The following is an 18,217-nucleotide window of genomic DNA, read 5'->3' as shown; positions in this document are numbered from 1 at the left end:
AAGAGGACGAAGAAGAGTGTAGAAACATAGAAGATCTACATCTTCAAGGTGCTGAAGCAAGTTCATCCAGACATCGGTATTTCCAGCAAGGCCATGGGTATCATGAACAGCTTCATCAACGATATCTTCGAGAATTGGCCAAACAATGTTGTCTTTGAAGGCACCAAGGCGGTGACTAAGTTCAGGAGTTCCTCTCCTTTCATAATCTTCTGTTTGCAGTGCTTGCAATTAGCACGTGAAGTTTGTTGGAGAGAGCGAGATTTTGAGCGAGAAAGTGGGAGAGAGCGAGAGTAGAGAGAGCGAGATTTTAGAAGAGAGTGACACTGGAGAGAGCGAGATTGTGAGCGAGAAAGTAGGAGAGAGCGAGAGTTTGGGGAGAGCGACACTGGAGAGAGCAAGATTGTGAGCGAGAAAGTGGGAGAGAGCGAGATTTTGGGAGAGCATTTTGAGCGAGATTCTCCCCTTTTTATTATTATTATTATTTTTATTAATATATTTTTTTTAATCTCAGGCAGCCGTCTGCTTTTTGGCTAGCGATACCAGCCTTAGCGAGATTTTCTTCTCCATACTGTTGGCTTATGCCAGATTCTCTCAAGTCTTAAGTTCAAAACTCCTCGTCGTTGTTTTCTTCATGGAATGACGTTGGCTTCAAGATTTTCATCCTTCCTTTACGTTAATCTCTTGTTATCTTGAGACGATCAAAAGCAGATGCTGGAAGTTGATCTTTCTTTGATGTGGATATACTTAGCCTTTTGAAGGCTGAAGTTCGAGCAGAAGTAGTCGTTGGACATTGGTCTTCTTCTCCTACCGTGGCCATACTCAATCTTTGAAAAACTGAAGATCGAGCACTTGAAGGCTTAATACGATCGAAGACAGAAGTTCTTTGCTTCATTTCTTTTGAGTCTTTGACTTCTTTAGCAGTCACATGATTGTTGTCGACTTCCACTATGCCGACAGTATGACATGCAATAACTTCTGATACTTTCTCTGGATGATTATTGAGAAAGCTTTTTGGGAGAAATTCTGCCGAAGTTGCCGGCTGTCGGAATTGAGGGGAGTCTTTGTCTTCTTTCTTAGCAGGCTTAGGCTTTCGTGTCATCTTTTTGCCTTTCTTTTTATGAGTCTTTTTTCTTCTTCTATAGCTTCGATAGGAACGCGACTCTTTTTGGGTGGAGTTTGGTTGTCTTCTCTTTCGATGAGTCACTACTATCCACCCTTCGTTGTCATCTTCAAAAGCTCATCTTCTTTTCGGAATTTGTTGTTTTAATCTCTTGTTGGAATCGAATAACTATAGGTCCGGAATCTCCAAACATCGGGACTTTGTCTTCTGAGCATGGGACACAGACAGTATGGAAATTTGAAGTCACCGTAACTTTAGCGTGATTTGTCTGAGCTACTTCATCCAAATCTAGCTCAATCTTTTTTCACGAGCCAATTCATAATTCGTTTCCTTCAGCACGAAGCACCTTCAAACTGGTGACTGATGACCCGATGATACTTGCAAGTAGTTAGAATCATCTATTTTTCCTTCTTATTCTGGTCGCTTGCATTAGGTAGCTGAAATAAGTTTCTTCTCTAGTAGTTGCTCCAACATATCTGCCACATCAGAGTCAGGAAATGGATAAACCTTCTCTTGTCGTTCTTTAAGAGTTAGACGACGCTTCTCGCCCTCATTGTACCTTCTTTCAAATTTTGTTTATTTTCCTTTGGAGGAAAATTTTAGCGGGGTCACATGAACGACATAGATTCTTTTGTGCCACTACCCACGATCTTTTCAATGCCCTTGCCATCATTTGTATTTTCCCCTTCAGAGATAGGAAATCTTTAGTTCCCCTATTGGCAATGCTCAGCTCCGTATACATGAGCGCGTGTTGCCAGCTCCTCAAACGTACGAGGTTTTATCCCTTATAGGATATAGAGAAACTCCCAATGCATGCCTTGAGTGTACATCTCCACTGCAGATAATTTAGTAAGTCTATCTTTACAATCCAGACTTAAAGCTCTCCATCGGTTGATGTAATCGATGATTGTCTCTCCCTTCCACTGTTTGGTGTTTGTAAGCTCTATCATGCTAACAATACACCTTGTACTATAGAAGCAGTTCAGGAACTCCCTTTCTAGTTGTTCCCAACTGTCAATCACTTCTGGCTCCAAATCAGTATACCAATCGAAAGCATTTTCTTTCAAGGTACGGATGAACTGCTTGACTAGCTGGTCTCTTCTGGTTCCTGCATTTTCACAGGTTTCAACGAAGTGTGCAACATGTTGTTTTGGATTGCTCTTTCCATCGAACTGCTGGAACTTTAGAGGTTGATACCCAGCTGGCATTCTGAGGTTGTCGATTCTTTTGGTGTATGGCTTGGAGTACATAAAGGAGCTTTGCAATGGTCCTTCGTACTGAGCTCTTATGGAGTTTGTGATCATATTCTGGAGTTGTTGAACTGATAGGGAGGCAACAAAGGTGGATTGTGGTGGCTGACTTTCCTGCAAGACAGTCTTTCCTTTGTCATTGGCTTTTGTAGCTGGGGATTGACTTGATTCAGCAGTATCTCGAGCCTGTATCTGATCTCTTAAAGCAGTGATTTCATGATCCCGCTTCTCTACAGCCTTCATTAAGAGATTTATCTTTACCTCCATCTCTGCCATGGTCGACTCAGTCGTTACGTCAGTCATCATACAGACACTACATCAAAATGTGATTCTTTCTCTGATAGATCAGTAACAGAAGCATAGTTTTCAAATAAGGAATTTTCTCTGATGACGATCCCGCCTTTAAGAAATTCCATCACCTGGCCCCAGATTTCCTCCGTGATGACAGAGCTTATGTAAGTGTTGCTTGCGACAGTAGCTTTAGATGCAACTTTCTTTGGTGCCATATGCAGAATTCTTGACTCGGATGACAAGAGAGAGATGAGAGGTAGAGATATTTGTGTCTTCAAAGGTCTTTTGCAAATGATGAGAGGTAGAGATATTAGCTTTAGATGCAACTTCAGGAGTTTTGGAAGCTTGAAGTAGAAGTCTTGGAAGAGTATTTGTGTCTTCAAAGGTCTTCTTCCTTATAGAAGAGCAGCTTCAGGAGTCTTGGAAGCTTGAAGTAAAAGTCTTGGAAAAGTATTTGTGTCTTCAAAGGTCTTTTGCCTTATAGGAGTGCAGCTTCAGGAGTCTTTCGAGTCCTCTGCTTGTTAGTGAATTCTCTCTGGGTCTTCTAAGTGTAGAAAATGTTGTCCCTACAAATGAAGAGAACTTCTCTATTTATAAAGTTCTCAGGTGGGCTTGGTTGGTCCATGGGTCTGACCCTTGGACCCAATTAGTTGGTTTTGAGCCTGATCTGAAATTTGGGTCCAATTCAACTTTTTTTGTAGTTTGGACTTTAAGCCCAAATAGTAATATCAAATTGGATCAATTTAATCTTATCTGATTCATCCGCGTGACATCATCGAAACTTGTCTTCAATTCAATTCGGGACATGTGTCAATTTCTAGTTGGACCCAAAGTCAATGATTTAGAAATTCATCGTTAATTTAGCAAACGACGTGGTGACTTGTGATTGGTCCAAAATTTCTCATTCAACAATGACATTTTTTTTTCTTTTCCAAAAAAAAAAAAAAAAAAAAAAGGAAAAATTGTTGGCAAAAAGTTAATTCTCTGGTGGAGACAAGTGGAGATTTATGTTTACTAGCCATAAAAGAAGTACAAATGCCTTAATTATTCAACAACACCAATATGAAACTATTTGAATGTAAATAGTCCTATTGTAATGCTATTGATGCTTTTTGCTTCCTACTTTACAAACATCAAAGGATCCTAAACAATTTGTTCAAAATTCCTATATAATTTTCCGTTCTAAATACATTAGATTCTTCTTCACCATCTTACAATCACTTTGGATTCTTCCACTTCTCTATGTTCATCCTCATAAAAATGTGTGGGTAAGCATTGTTTTGCGATGCGAAAAGAAACATAGTTCGACTAATATATAATATGCGTACGAGCGAATTTACCATGGATCTAGGGTTCGAACCCCCCATAATTTAAATGAATTTTTATATTTGTGTTACAAAAAGTCATTATGAATATAGACTTAAGTTTGAATCTTTTTGCACGCAGTTTTTTAAAATTATTTTCTTTTTTTATTCTACTATTATATAAACCAAGGATGAAAATATCTATGGATATGTCCATATATCCGTCAATCGAATGGTTCGATATCGATATTAAATATCCATAGATATCTCCAACGTCTTTTATAAATGCTCGTAAACATAAAATATGACATATATTTAGTCCAACATGAATATGATAACTAATAATAATATCCATAACTTAGTTTTTAAAACGACTTAATTATTAATCTAAATAAATTTTATACATTTCATGACTTATAGAAATATCCGTCGATATGATAGTTTATCGATATATCCATAAAAATTGAATTCTCGATATTGATATGTTAATCCTTGATATAAACTATGACAACATGTTTTAATGTGTAGCAAAAAAAAGTAATTACATGTATTACTATTTAATGGTGCAGCAAATTAAAATATATTGAACAAAAATTATTTTTTAAGATTAAATTATACGCTTAATCCTAACATTTAAAAGTTTATATTTATTTGGTCCATAAACTTTGAAAAGTGTACACTTTAACTTTTTAATGGGTATGCATTAAGTTTTATACTTTCAATTTTTTGTCCCATTAATTTTTTAATTTCCTTCGCCGTTAATGGCAGCCGCCACTGCCACTGCCTCTGCCTCTGCCATATATATATATAATATATATTATATATATATATCAAACTTATGAAGTATAGATATTTCATGTGAGGTAAAGAATCAGTATCAGACACGTATCGGATACTGATACTTCCAGATACTTCCAGATACGTATCTGACACGCGATTTGACGTATCTATTTCTATGCATACTTTTTTAAGAAAAAAGAGAAAAAGACAAGTAACTCATCTAATCTTCCCAATCTAAAATAGGTAACCTATTTAAAAAAACTCGCTACTCGAGTCCAAACTAAAAGGAAAAAAATTAAATAAATAACGGACCAAACATTAGACTAGAATCATCCAAGCTCATCTTCACATTTGAGTCCCCACAAAGTCCATCAAAATATAAACCATTTGGATATCTTCAATAATAACTTCTTCGTTTATCTTCATACTTCTCCCTCTAATCTTCTTCTTCTTCTTTGTAATATGAGTCACTTTTCTATTGCATTTTATTAACTATTGTACTTCAACATCTTGGATGTTGCTTTTATTGTATTGTATTTTAGTGTTTGTATTATATTTTATGTTATTGTTATTAACTTGTGTTCTAAATTTATCTATATCCTAGATTTTTTTTTTTAAAAAAAATGTATCTTCAACGTATCAGTATCTTCATTTTTTTTAGAATATATATATAAAAAATGACGCATTCTTAGACGTATCTATATCAGAAATTGACGAATTGTCATATTCGATCATATCCGTATCGTGTAACCATATTTGTGTCTGTGCTTCATAGAATCAAACAATATAGCAAAAAAATTTTTTTTAATAAAGTCAACTGAATTTATCCAAAATAATAATAGATCATCCATTTAGAATTCAGATGACCAAAAAAGCGAAAGAAAATTCATGAGAAATTTCTAGTACCAAGTTACTTTTATTCATTACTTGTCATAAAAATAACATTTAAGAATTATGTAAAGTCTAATAAATTAATAAATCTTTAGATGATAGGTCAAATAATCATAATGAGAATAGTAGATATTGTGCTACAAATTTTTTCAAAAATTCAGAATAAACATACTTTTAAATTCTAACATGATTGTTATGCAAAATAAATTATTTGCTTGGAAAAGCTATGCTCCAAATTCCAATCTGTTGTGAATTTGAGGAGCATAAAGAGGCACAACGAGAACACGGAGATGGAGAAAATATAATATAATAATAATATATAATAAATTAAATAAATTAACAAAATATGAAATGAAAAATTCTCTAAATTCTCCACTTTCTCCAATTTTCATAGATTGATCATCAATATGTGTCTTTCAAAACCCACCAAATCCCACTATTTATAGGTAATTTGGCAAGTAGGAGATGAAATACATGGACACTAATAGTGTGTAATCTTGAGACATATGGACAACATATGGCCAATGGACACTAATAATAGACATCTACATTACACCTAATTTAACATATTTATAATACTCCTCCTTAGATGCCTATTATATATGAAATATGCCTCGTTAAAACCTTACAAGGAAAAAATCCTAGTTAAGAAAAAAGAGTATATATTTCATATAATTTGATACTCTTAAAAAGTATATTTACTCTCTCTCATGGAAATATCACTTAAGATCTTTGAGTCACCGCATTCCAATGTTGTGCATCAGTTTTTCAAAGGTTGTGGTAGGTAATGTCTTTGTAAATAAGTCTATTAGGTTATTTTTCGAAGAAATTTGTTGTATAGATCATGAGTATAGAAAAGCTTCGGTGAAATATGTTTTGTTCTATCTCCTTTAGTATATTCTCCTTTGATTTAGGATATACATGTTGTGTTGTCGTCATATAATATCGTTGGAAGATTTTTACTAGAAGACAAACCACATGCTCCACGAATATGTTGAGTCATTGATCTTAGCCACATACATTCCCAACTAGTCTCGTGAATTGCAAGAATTTCAGCATGATTTGAGAAAATGGTTGTTATGGTTTGTTTCATCGCCATGATATTGTAGTACCTCTATATGTGAATAGATAATCTGTTTGAGATCTAGCTTTGTGTAGATCAGATAAATATTCAGAATCTACATAACCAACTAGATCAAAATTTGATTTATTTGAATAAAACAAATCCATGTCAACCATTCCCCGGAGATAACGGATTATATGCTTAATTCCATTCCAATGTCTTTTTGTTAGAGAAAAATTATATGTTGCTAATAAATTTACTGAAAATCAATATCTGGTCTTATATTATTAGTAAGATACATAAGTGCATCAATTGCACTAAGATATGGTACTTCAGAACCAAGAAATTCTTCATTATCATCTCGAGATCGAAATATATCTTTCTTCACATCTAGTGAACGAACTTCAATTGGAATGCTCAATGGATGTGCTTTGTCCATATAGAACCTTTTCAAAATTTTTCTTGTATAAGTTGACTGATGAACAGATATCTCATCTGCTAAATGCTAAATTTGTAAGCCAAGTCCAAAAAAAAAAAAAAAAAATCCAAGATTTTTCATCTCAAATTCTTTGTTAAGATATTCTATTGTCTTTAAAAGCTCTTCAAAAGTTCCAATTATATTTAAGTCATCAATATATACAGTTATAATAGCAAATTCTGATTGTGATTTCTTTATAAAAACACATGGACATATTGGATTGTTTTGATACCCTTCTTTCAACAAATATCCACTCAGAAGATTATACCACATTATTGTTTCAATTCATATAATGACCTCTGTAACTTTATTGAATACAATTCTCGGAAATTTGATTTATATGTTTCAGGTACCTTGAATCCTTCTGGGATTTTCATATAAATAACATTATCAAGAGATCCATATAAATATGTTGTGACTACATCCATAAGATGCATATTCAAATTTTCATACACAGTCAGACCAATTAAATATCTTAATGTAATTGCATCCACCATCGGACATCGAAGAATACGTCTCCTCATAATCAATACCAGGTATTTGTGAAAAGCCTTGTGCAATTAGTCTTGCTTTATATCTTATGACCTCATTATTTTCATTTCTTTTCCTCACAACAAATACTCATTTGTATCCCACAGGTTTGACACCTTCCGGTGTTCAAACTACTGGTAGAAAAAAACCTGACGTTTTGAAAGTGAGTTTAATTATGTCTCGATTGCTTCTTTCCACTAAAGCCAGTCTTTTCTATGTTAACATTCTTCAACAGATTTTAGTTCAAAAGCCTCATTTTTAGATATAATATTAAGAGCAATATTTTACGCAAAAATGTTGTCAATAACTACATGAGCTTGGTTCTATCTTTTTCTTGTCATGATATAGTTTATTGAAATCTCATTATTATCTTTAGGTATTCCACCTTTCTCATTAGTCATGCCATGGATTTTTTTCATGGGTATTTATATCCTCAACCAAGTCTTCTTGACTATTAATTATTTTTCTTTTTCGAGGATTTTTATCTTTGGAACCCACTGGTCTACCATGTTTCTGGCGTATTCCAAACTTATTAGTGACAACTTGCTGTGTTGGGATTTCAACTTTCGATGAACATTTGCAGTTAGTGTATGTGACTTAGTTTGTTTCTTTGCATCTAATGCATATGTTAACTAATTTGCTATATTTAGCAAATGAATTATATTCTAAACTTCAAGTTCACATTGATCTGTACGGGGATCTAAATAAAACAATAACGATGCATTCAATGTAATTTATTTTTCAAACTTCTTAATTCCTCCCCCTAATGTTAGAAATTTTGTTTCATTAAAATGATAATTAGCAAATCGTACAGTAAATACATCACCTGTTAGGGGTTCAAGATATTTGATAATTGATGGAGAATCATATCCAAAATATATTTCTAACCTTTTTTTTCATTCTAATATGTTGTGGTAGAGCAATTGAAACATATATTGCACATCCAAAAATTCTCATACGGAAAATATTTGGCATTTTTTTTGCTTATGGCCATAAGCTAATTGTAATGACGAATACTTGATAAGCTACTCGCCTAATGCGTACAAGTAACGCTGCATGCAAAATAGCATGTTCCCATATAGATGTAGGAAACTTAACCCTCATAAGCAATAGTCTAGCAATTAACTGCAAATGTCATAATTATGCTAAACCATTTTGTGTATGAACATGAGCTATAGGATATTCAACACTTGTCCCAATTGACATATAATAATTATCAAACATTTGGGATGTAAATTCACTAGTATTATCAAGATGAATAGTCTTAATTGTATAATCAGGAAATTGTGCTCGTAACTTAATTATTTGAACAAGTAATCTTGTAAATGCAAGATTTCGACTTGATAAAAAGTATGAAACTCTTCCAATATACATTTTCCATATGAGACAGTAGATATGCTGTAAAGATACTCCATATTATTTTTCCTATCAGTCTCAATATGATGAATATTATAATGTATATCTCTAAAATTAAGTAAGATTTATCTTCTAGAGAATAATTCATTGTCAATTATAAATTTTATTCCACTAGGAAAAATAATTTTTGTTTTTCCAAACTCTTCAATTAAGTTTACAGAACCTGATATTGTATTGACTTTTGCTTACAACATTGTCAATTTGGAAAAATATTTTACACTTGTAAGTATTGTATGTGTAGTTGCACTATCTGCCAGACATAGATATTTTTTACTCATTTTCAAATCACCTAATATATGAAAATGATCTAGGTTTCTTCATTAAAATAAAATAATTACAATAAGAAAAATAATATTTGGAATATACAAAGGTTAACATCTACTAAAAGGGGAAAAAATGGAGATGAATAAAAAAAATAACATTAAGTCTAGATATTTTCAAAGTCAAAGAAAACACTTGATGTTCTATCAATTCTGCTGATTTTCTCTTCAAGAGATTAAAAAGAAGTCTGCCACATCCAAATTTGTCGTATGGGATGGGTCAAATATGTCATTATTCTGGTATGCAAAATTTATTTCCACATTTTTCTCTTTTTCTTCCGAGATGCTTGATAGAGATCAAATAAGTGTTTTGGCTTACGACAGGTATGTGACCAATATCCAGTCATTTCGCATCGAAAACATTTATTTTCAACACTTTTTGAAATCTTATCTTGTGGAACTTTTCATTTGTGATCATCATTTTGTGTGGTTCTTTTGAAATTTGAATGATTAGAACAACCACCACAAAAATAATAATTATTTCTTCCTTTGCCACAGTCACGACCTTGATCTCGATCTCGACCATGATTATGATTAAAATTCACAACTTTCACTTTAGGGAATGGTGTTGTCCCGGTTGGTCGAGATTCATGATTTTTCATTAATAACTCGTTATTTTGTTCAGTCACGAGAAGACATGAAATTAGTTTAGAATATTGTTTAAAATCTTTCTCTCGATATTGCTAATGCTTGAGCATATCTGAAATATAGAAAAATGTCTTATCTAACATATTGATTTAAAATTTTGGAGTCTCAAGTGCATCCATTTACGACGAGCTTTAGAAAAAAAAATTGTTTTCCGAAGATCACATATTTATGAAATCCATATGTATTTTGGCATAAGTATCCATGAAAAATAATTAATTTCGTTAATATCAAAGACGACAAATTCTAATTTTGTGATTTGTCATTGCAGCACTATCATAAAACTTGTATTTATATTAAAAATTTAATAGATATTAAATATGTAAGATAACGTTAAATTTATTAATTATAACGAAGAGGGAAAAACTGACATACCTTTAATACCTACCTTTAGCGAGAAAAATAATAGGAGTTCGTACTGATAACGTGTTGTGAATTTGAGAAGCACAACGACACATAACAATAATATGGATATGGAGAAAATATAATATAATAATAATAATATATAATAAAATACATAAATAAAATAAAATAAAATATATAAATAAATAAAATAAAATAAGTTAACAAAATATGAAATGAAAATTTCTCTAAATTCTACAATTTCTTCAATTTTCATGGATTGATCATCAATATATGTGTCTTTCTTTCTTTTCTTTCCTTTTTGTTTTTCTTCTTTTGAAGAGAGAAGGAATGTTATTACTGCCTCTTGGGCTAAGATTGATATGTGTGTCTTTATTATTTATCACCGATATGTGTTTTTCAAAATTCACAAAATGTCACTATTTATAAATAATTTGATAAGTAGGAGTGAATTACTTAAACAATAGTAGTGTATAATTTTGAGATACACAGACAACACAATGGATAAGTGATATATGGCCAACCAACATTGATAATGGATATCTACGTTACATTTAATTTAATATATTTATGATACAATCCATATTTTTTAAATTTAAATTATTTTATTCGACATTCCAGCCCATAGTTTTTTTTTTCTTTTTTTCTTAATTTAAATTATTTTATTCGACATTCCAGCCCATAGGTTTTTTTCTTTTTTTTTTTTTTTAGTACAATTCCAACACATAGTTAGATGCTCAATCTTCTCTTTTTTCTTTCTTTCTTTATTTAGTCCAAGGTTGCTGCTTACGTTATACTAGAACAAAAGAGAGCGAATCATTTACGTAATTTATTTTTTAAATATATAGATGGGATGGTTACATTTTAATTAAACAAAAATGTAAAGAAAACCGGTCACATAATAATTATTTATAACGCTGCTGGTTTTTTTTCGTATTACTGTGGGTACTCCCAAATAGGAATGGCAAAAAAACTCAATGGGGCAGGGATTCCCCGATTTGATTGGAGATGGGATCAAATCGGGCGGGGATGGAGACAGTATCCCCGCTCCGACCCCAACCCCGACCCCGACTTCGACCCCGATTAATCCCCGAACCCGAATTTATATATATATTTTTATTCCCTCCCCAGTCCCCTCTCGCTCTCTGCAATCTACAATAAAACATCCCTCTCCTCTCGCTTTCGCTCTCGCTCATCCCTCCCCTCCGTTGAAGTCTTCCACGAAGAATCCCCACGAGGAAACGGGGAATGGGGCCCCACGGGGACCACGTTTCCCCCGACGGAGAATCCCCGCCCCCATCCCCTCCTTCAAATGGTGGGGATGGGGGACAATTTTCCCCACGGGGCCGGGGACGGGGGATGCCCCACCCCCGCCTCGTTGCCAACCCTACTCCCAAATGGAGGAATAAACGTTTAAATTCAGGTTCCGTTTGGTAACTATTTCATTTTTTAATTAAATTTATCTTTTTCATTTTTCATAATAATATGTATTTTTTAAAATATAATAATTGAATTCTTAGCTAATTTTTTTAAAAAAAACATTAAATTAAAACCTCGTTTAGTACCATTTGATCTTTTGTTTTTGGTTTTTCATTTTTTTTTTTAAATTTAAACATATTATCTCTCAATTTTTTACAATGGTTTTCATATATCTTAGGTAATAGAAGTGAATTTTAAACCAAATTTTATTGATAGAAAGAAATATTGAAAAACAATTTTTTTTCTGTTAGTTTTTAAAATTTTACTTGGTTTTTGAAAATATTAATAGGAAGTAGATAATAAATCAAGAAATTTAGAGGTAAGATTGGTGTTTATAGGCTTAATTTTTAAAAACTAAAAATAAAAAATCAATCGTTATCAAACGGAAGTTTTTAAAATTTAGCTTGAATTTTGAAAACATTAATCTAAAGTAGATAGCAAACCAAGTAATTTAAGGATGAGAGAATTCGGACGATAAACCTTTTAGTCATTGACAAATGATATATATCACTTGTTATGCTCTGGTTAGTACTCATAAAATTGAAGACAAATAATTATAAAAATTTGAATCAATCAAATTTTAAATTAAACATGAAAAAAAATAAATTTGAAATCCAAAAATGACAATTTTTAAGAAAGTTTATATTATTTTCAAACCTTTAATGATGGTTAGTTAATAGGTAAGTATTATCCTTTTATATTGGTCTTTTTTGCATTTAATTTGTTCTTTCTGTTTCTTATTAAAAATATTTGGCACGTTAGATTGATTGAAAATTGATTCTCATTCATAATAGTCTCTCGTTATTATTGTTTTTTACACAAAATCCAAATCAAACTTAAATCAAGTTATATATTTGGAACAAAAAGTGACCAATAAGTTACGAAGTCTATCAAATTGTGAATTCTTAAGCCTCACATGTAAGAAGTTAATAAAATATAAAATTGACGTTCTTTTAGTAGTAGAACCTACAAACTCCTTAGACTAAACAATGTATTTTCAAATTATATGAGTTTTTTGGCGACGATTTGGATATTTTACATTTTGATATGGCATGTAAAGTTGGGTCAGGTCTGATTTGTTTCGATGGGATTATTGGATTTCATTCAGGAGCGATTTTGGCTTCATTATATGGGTACAGAAATACAACGCATATATTGGCTAAGCTGAATGCATTTGAATTACTTTTCTTTCTTTGTTGGTTATAGAGGTTAGTTGTTTGCAATGCTTCTATTGTTGATGTCAAATTTTGGTCAATAAAAAATATTGCTGGTATAAGAGAACTAAATAATGGAGGAGAAGTTAGAAGTTCTTAGATACTTCATATGGAGCAATAAGGTGTATTTATAGGGGATTTGATTTATGGTTTTGTTGGATGAAAAAATATTTTTAAAAAAATCAAAAGAGAACCAACCTTTGGTTGGAGAATCCCACTTTCGAAAATTTTGAAAAGGAAGTTTCTCTTTTTTACTCCAACTTTGGTCTATGGGGGAGTGAGGAGATAGACCAACGTGGGTTCGGTGGATGTCCCACACGTCCACCGTCAGAAGCGTGTGTGTTCCAATCGGTAACGGTGCATTTCTGTTTGGGTTTTCTTTGTTTTGGCTCTTTGTTTTAAAGAGAACGAGCTCCGCGACTCAGCCTATAACGAGCTTTTTTTTTGCAGGTTTCGTTCTTTACCCGACCGTCGTTTCCTGTTTACGGCTGTCCTGTTCGTCGTTTGAGGGTCTTCCCGTATACAACATGTTTACTTAGCCCTATTAAGATTAGAATATGTGTTTCCTAATCCCAAATAAATTAAGATAAAATCTTGTTTTATTTTAACTTATATCTATCTTATCTTTATTTTGGATTTATTTAAAATTCACACACAATACCTATGATAACATGAAAAAGAATCAAACCTCAAGGTTGTACGAGTAATGGTGGCGCACACCTTTTTCTTTGTTGGTGGTACATTTAAATTAATGAAACAAGCCAGATTTGATCAGCAGCATTTAAGTATGCAGACCTGTACACGTGATAATATCAATACTATATATCCATATCTAATCTTATCTTACTATATTAAATGGGTGTATAAATGGAAAATTTTTTACTTCTCACTTTGTCCTCCATTTTTTAACAAATACTCTTTATACCCTTATATTTCCTCTCTCTTTCAACCAAAGATTAATTACTTAAACACTATAATATATAGAATGTTAAAAAAAAAACTCGATAATCTGAAAAAATCCATTTGGATTGAGTTAGATTATAAACTCTTTTGGGTTGAGTTGGATTCAAATAAATGAAAACTTTATCGGTTGGATTGGTTCATAGATCACCTAAAATAATCCAAACTAACTCGAACCAACCTGATTTTATTATTAACTTATTATTTTTTTGCTTATGTACAATTAGATAGACATATATCTATTTTAGTTTTTTTTAATTCTATCAATTTTTTTTTATAATTTATTCTTCAATAACTCTTAAAAATAATTTTTTGACATTTTAAAAAAAATTATAAATTATATAAATTGAAATTGAGTTGTCAATCTTAATTTACGTATTAACATTTTACTTTTTTTTATAAAAAAAAAAATTAAATAAATGACTCCAGTAATCCAACCCAACCCAATCCAACTCAAATGTTTCATGATTAGGTTGGATCATTATTTAATAAAAATTATTTGAATTGAAGAAATTTACCATGCGAATAATTGAAGTAAGTCTAAAATTCCTTCAACCAAACTTATCCCACGAACCCCGATAACCATGGAACCACCGCCGTGGACGAGCAACGAAACGAAAATTTATTTGGGTACCATGGTAAATTTTCACGGTAATCGGAACTCATCTTGCCGGAAAATCACCCATCCCACCGCCGCCGCGTGCCGTCCCTTGAACTCCATGCCGGTTTATGAGTCCAATGGTTTTTCTGAGAACATTATCACATTATCACACATTCTAATGTTCACTAGACATATTGGACATATGGGTTTTGCAAAAAAGGAAAGAAGGAAATTTGAGAACTGTAAAAGATGATAGTTCAGGCTCACGACTAGAATTGGAAGAGAGATCTTTGCATTGAAAATCGAAATAAGAAGAAGTTGAGAATTGAAAGATGGAAGATGAACCTAGAAAGAAGAAAAGATTGAGAAAAAAAAAAAATTGTTAAAAGAGGTAGAGAAACATGGAAGTAGGGTTGTCATTCCAACCGCAAAAACCTAACCGTTTTTAAAAATCGAATCGAAAATTGGGTGAAACTGAAAAATGCAGTTTTAATTAGTTTGAAGAAATATTGAAACCGAATTAATTCGGTTCGATTTGATTTCAATTTTAAACATCGAACCGAACCGTTTTTAACTAATATATATATAATAAAACTGAAATGTTCTTAATTTAAAGAATAAAACTGAATTGAAAATCGAACCGAATCAAATCGTTTTTAATTAAAAAATATAACAGAATTTTCAAAAATACTAAAATCGAAATTCAAAATTATAACTAGTTTCAAATGCAATAAAAATAATAAATTTAAATTTAAAATAACATATAAACATGTATATTGTAAAATTCAAAATTCAAAATTAAAAAAAATATATTTAAATAACATATTGAAAATTATCCATTTAAATATCAAAATAATATATAAATTTAAATATCAAAAAATTCAAAATTCAAAATTAAATTAAACATAAAAATATAAAAAAATTAATAAAGAAAAAATATAGAGGAAATGTAAAAGAAAAAATATAGAGGAAATGTAAAAGAAAAAATATAGAAGAAATATAAAAGAAAAAATAAGAAAGAAAGAAATGTAAAAGAGATATAGCCAAATTAATATAGAAAAAATGAAATATTAAAAAAAAAAAAAAAACAAAAAACAAAATAAAATTGTACTCCTTAGGAATAGAATCCAAGAACTTAAGAAGAAGCTTCAGCACGTCTCACTACCAACCAGTTAAGCTAACATTTTGTATTATAATAGGAACGAAATTTAAAAAACTATTTTCGGTAGTTCCTCAAATTTGATCCCATTTTTTTTAAAAAAATTCAAATTTTAGAAACAATAAATGTAAAAAATTATCGAATATATCAGTTCTTAAAAAAAATGAGAAATAAAAATAGGAAACAAGAAATGGAAATGTGATCAAATGGGTCCTAAACCATTGTTGTTTTCGTAAGAGTGCGAGTGGCTTCTAAAAAATCATTTCTCAAAAAGCATCTTTATTAAGTCATGCAAAGTACTTAACCAATGTTTCTATTAAATTGTCGATTGGTTCGATTGACAAATTACATTTTTTTTTCTTGGTCAGCTAGTCGACATTGGTTCAATTTATTTCGATCATTATTATTCGATTTTTCAGATTGTTTTGTTCACTCCTAAATATAGAGATTATTTCTTTTTATAAGAAAGAATGAAATTTACAAGTTTTTTTTTTTTCTTGAATCATCTCAAATTTGAGAATTCAGAAATTAATTTTCATCGATAAAGAGGTAGTACTTTTACCTTAAAATCTAAATCTTTGTCCTTTTTTTAAAAAAAAATTAAATTTTAGTCGAGGAACTGTATTGTTGGGTTTGCATAAATTTGGTTCAATCTTTCATCTTTATATATTCCTTTCTAAATTTTAGATATGAATCCGTAATTTGGTTTTCTATCTACGTTTTTTTTTTGTGCCTCCAGAGATCGAAAATAAAAGACGGTCATGTTCAACGAAGTTATAGAGAATATTTGAAATGATGTTAAAAAAATAATAATAATCAATCTATTTAATAAAAAATGGAAATGTGAAAAAAATTGAAATTACTCTCTCTTCATATACTATTATCCAAGAAATTGAGGAACCATCTTCTCTTCATAAATTGAAGTAGTATAATATCATCGAATTTTCTGAGATTGGATCAGCGATGAAAGGAAAAATGATAAATATTATGCTATTATGTCACTCTTGTACTAATTTTATTTCACAAACTTTATTCCAATTGTATCATATCTGCATTATAATTTGATCCGTCCTTCTAATTTTATATTTTTATTTCTTTCTTTACTTTGGATTTCATGTCAATTATTAAAAATTTAAACTCAATTAGAAGTATAATCAGTAAAAAAATTTATGTCCCTCTAAAAATTATGTCTCAAACATTTTCAACCACATCCTACATTGAAAATTAACTTGAAACGGTAAATATATTGTTTTAAACACTATTTTTTAAATTCATTTCTCAACACATATACTAACTATACTAAATAAATATTCAATCAAAATTTAAATCTCACCATACAAAAATTGTCATAAAAATTTTAAGCCACATGCATTGCATGTTTATTTCATCTAATATATAAAGATCTTAAAGGAAAATGAAATTTATTGTCTTATTTGACAATTATTTGATTTTTTTAGCTAAAATGAATATGTTCTAAAGCTTGTACTATCTACTCGATTTTCAATTTTCTCACTTGCATATTGTCAATAAAAAAGGATGGCAATTTAATTTTTTATTTTTTATTTTAAACATTATTGTTTTCTTACCATTTATGTATAATCGTTTTCACTTTAAACATTTGAAATCCTAATCAAATTCCAAACAATCAAACAAGTTTTAAAAAATTTCACTTTGATTTTGAAAATATTATCAAAAAGTAGATATTAAAAACAAAGTGTTGTTAAGTAAGCCAAATCCTTTTTAAAATGTGATGGTAGATTTTAGTTTTTTTTAAAAAAAGAACAAAAATTGGCTATAAATTTAAATGTTTCTTAAAAATCTATAAAAATAATAAAAAAAAAAAACAGTGAGAAAACAAAATGCAATTTTCAAACACAAAAAACTAAAAAGCAAATAGTTATAGAAAAGGAAAAAAAAAAAAAAAAAAAACCCAAGACACTTTAATTTGAAGATCGAAGACCAAAGCACCCTAAAATAACTGTAGACTTTGAAAACCGTTTTTCTTTTAAGATTTGAAGACTTTAGAACAATTGGTTATATATATATTTGAAATGCACAATAATTAAGAACTATGAGTGTTTCGTCAAAAATATCAATAAACCATGGGTTAGTCCAAAAATATTAACAAGTCAAGTGTTGTTTCAATAGGATCAACAAGTCAAAATTGTTCCAACAAAGATTTTTTTTTAAAAAAAAGTCAAAGGATTTTTTGGAACGGCTACCTGGCGAAAAGAGCGGAAGTTCAGAAATTAGCAGCAGCGAACAAAACTTGCAAAACAGAAACTTGTAAAAGGCTGAGTTGTGGATCACGCTCTCCTTAAGACGTTTTGTGGCCTTGCCCTCTGTGCAAGT

The sequence above is a fragment of the Benincasa hispida genome, chromosome 7, assembly GCF_009727055.1.
Source record: "Benincasa hispida cultivar B227 chromosome 7, ASM972705v1, whole genome shotgun sequence".
In the NCBI taxonomy this organism is placed as follows: Eukaryota; Viridiplantae; Streptophyta; class Magnoliopsida; order Cucurbitales; family Cucurbitaceae; genus Benincasa; species Benincasa hispida.
Note: the sequence above shows the minus strand (reverse complement) of the source record.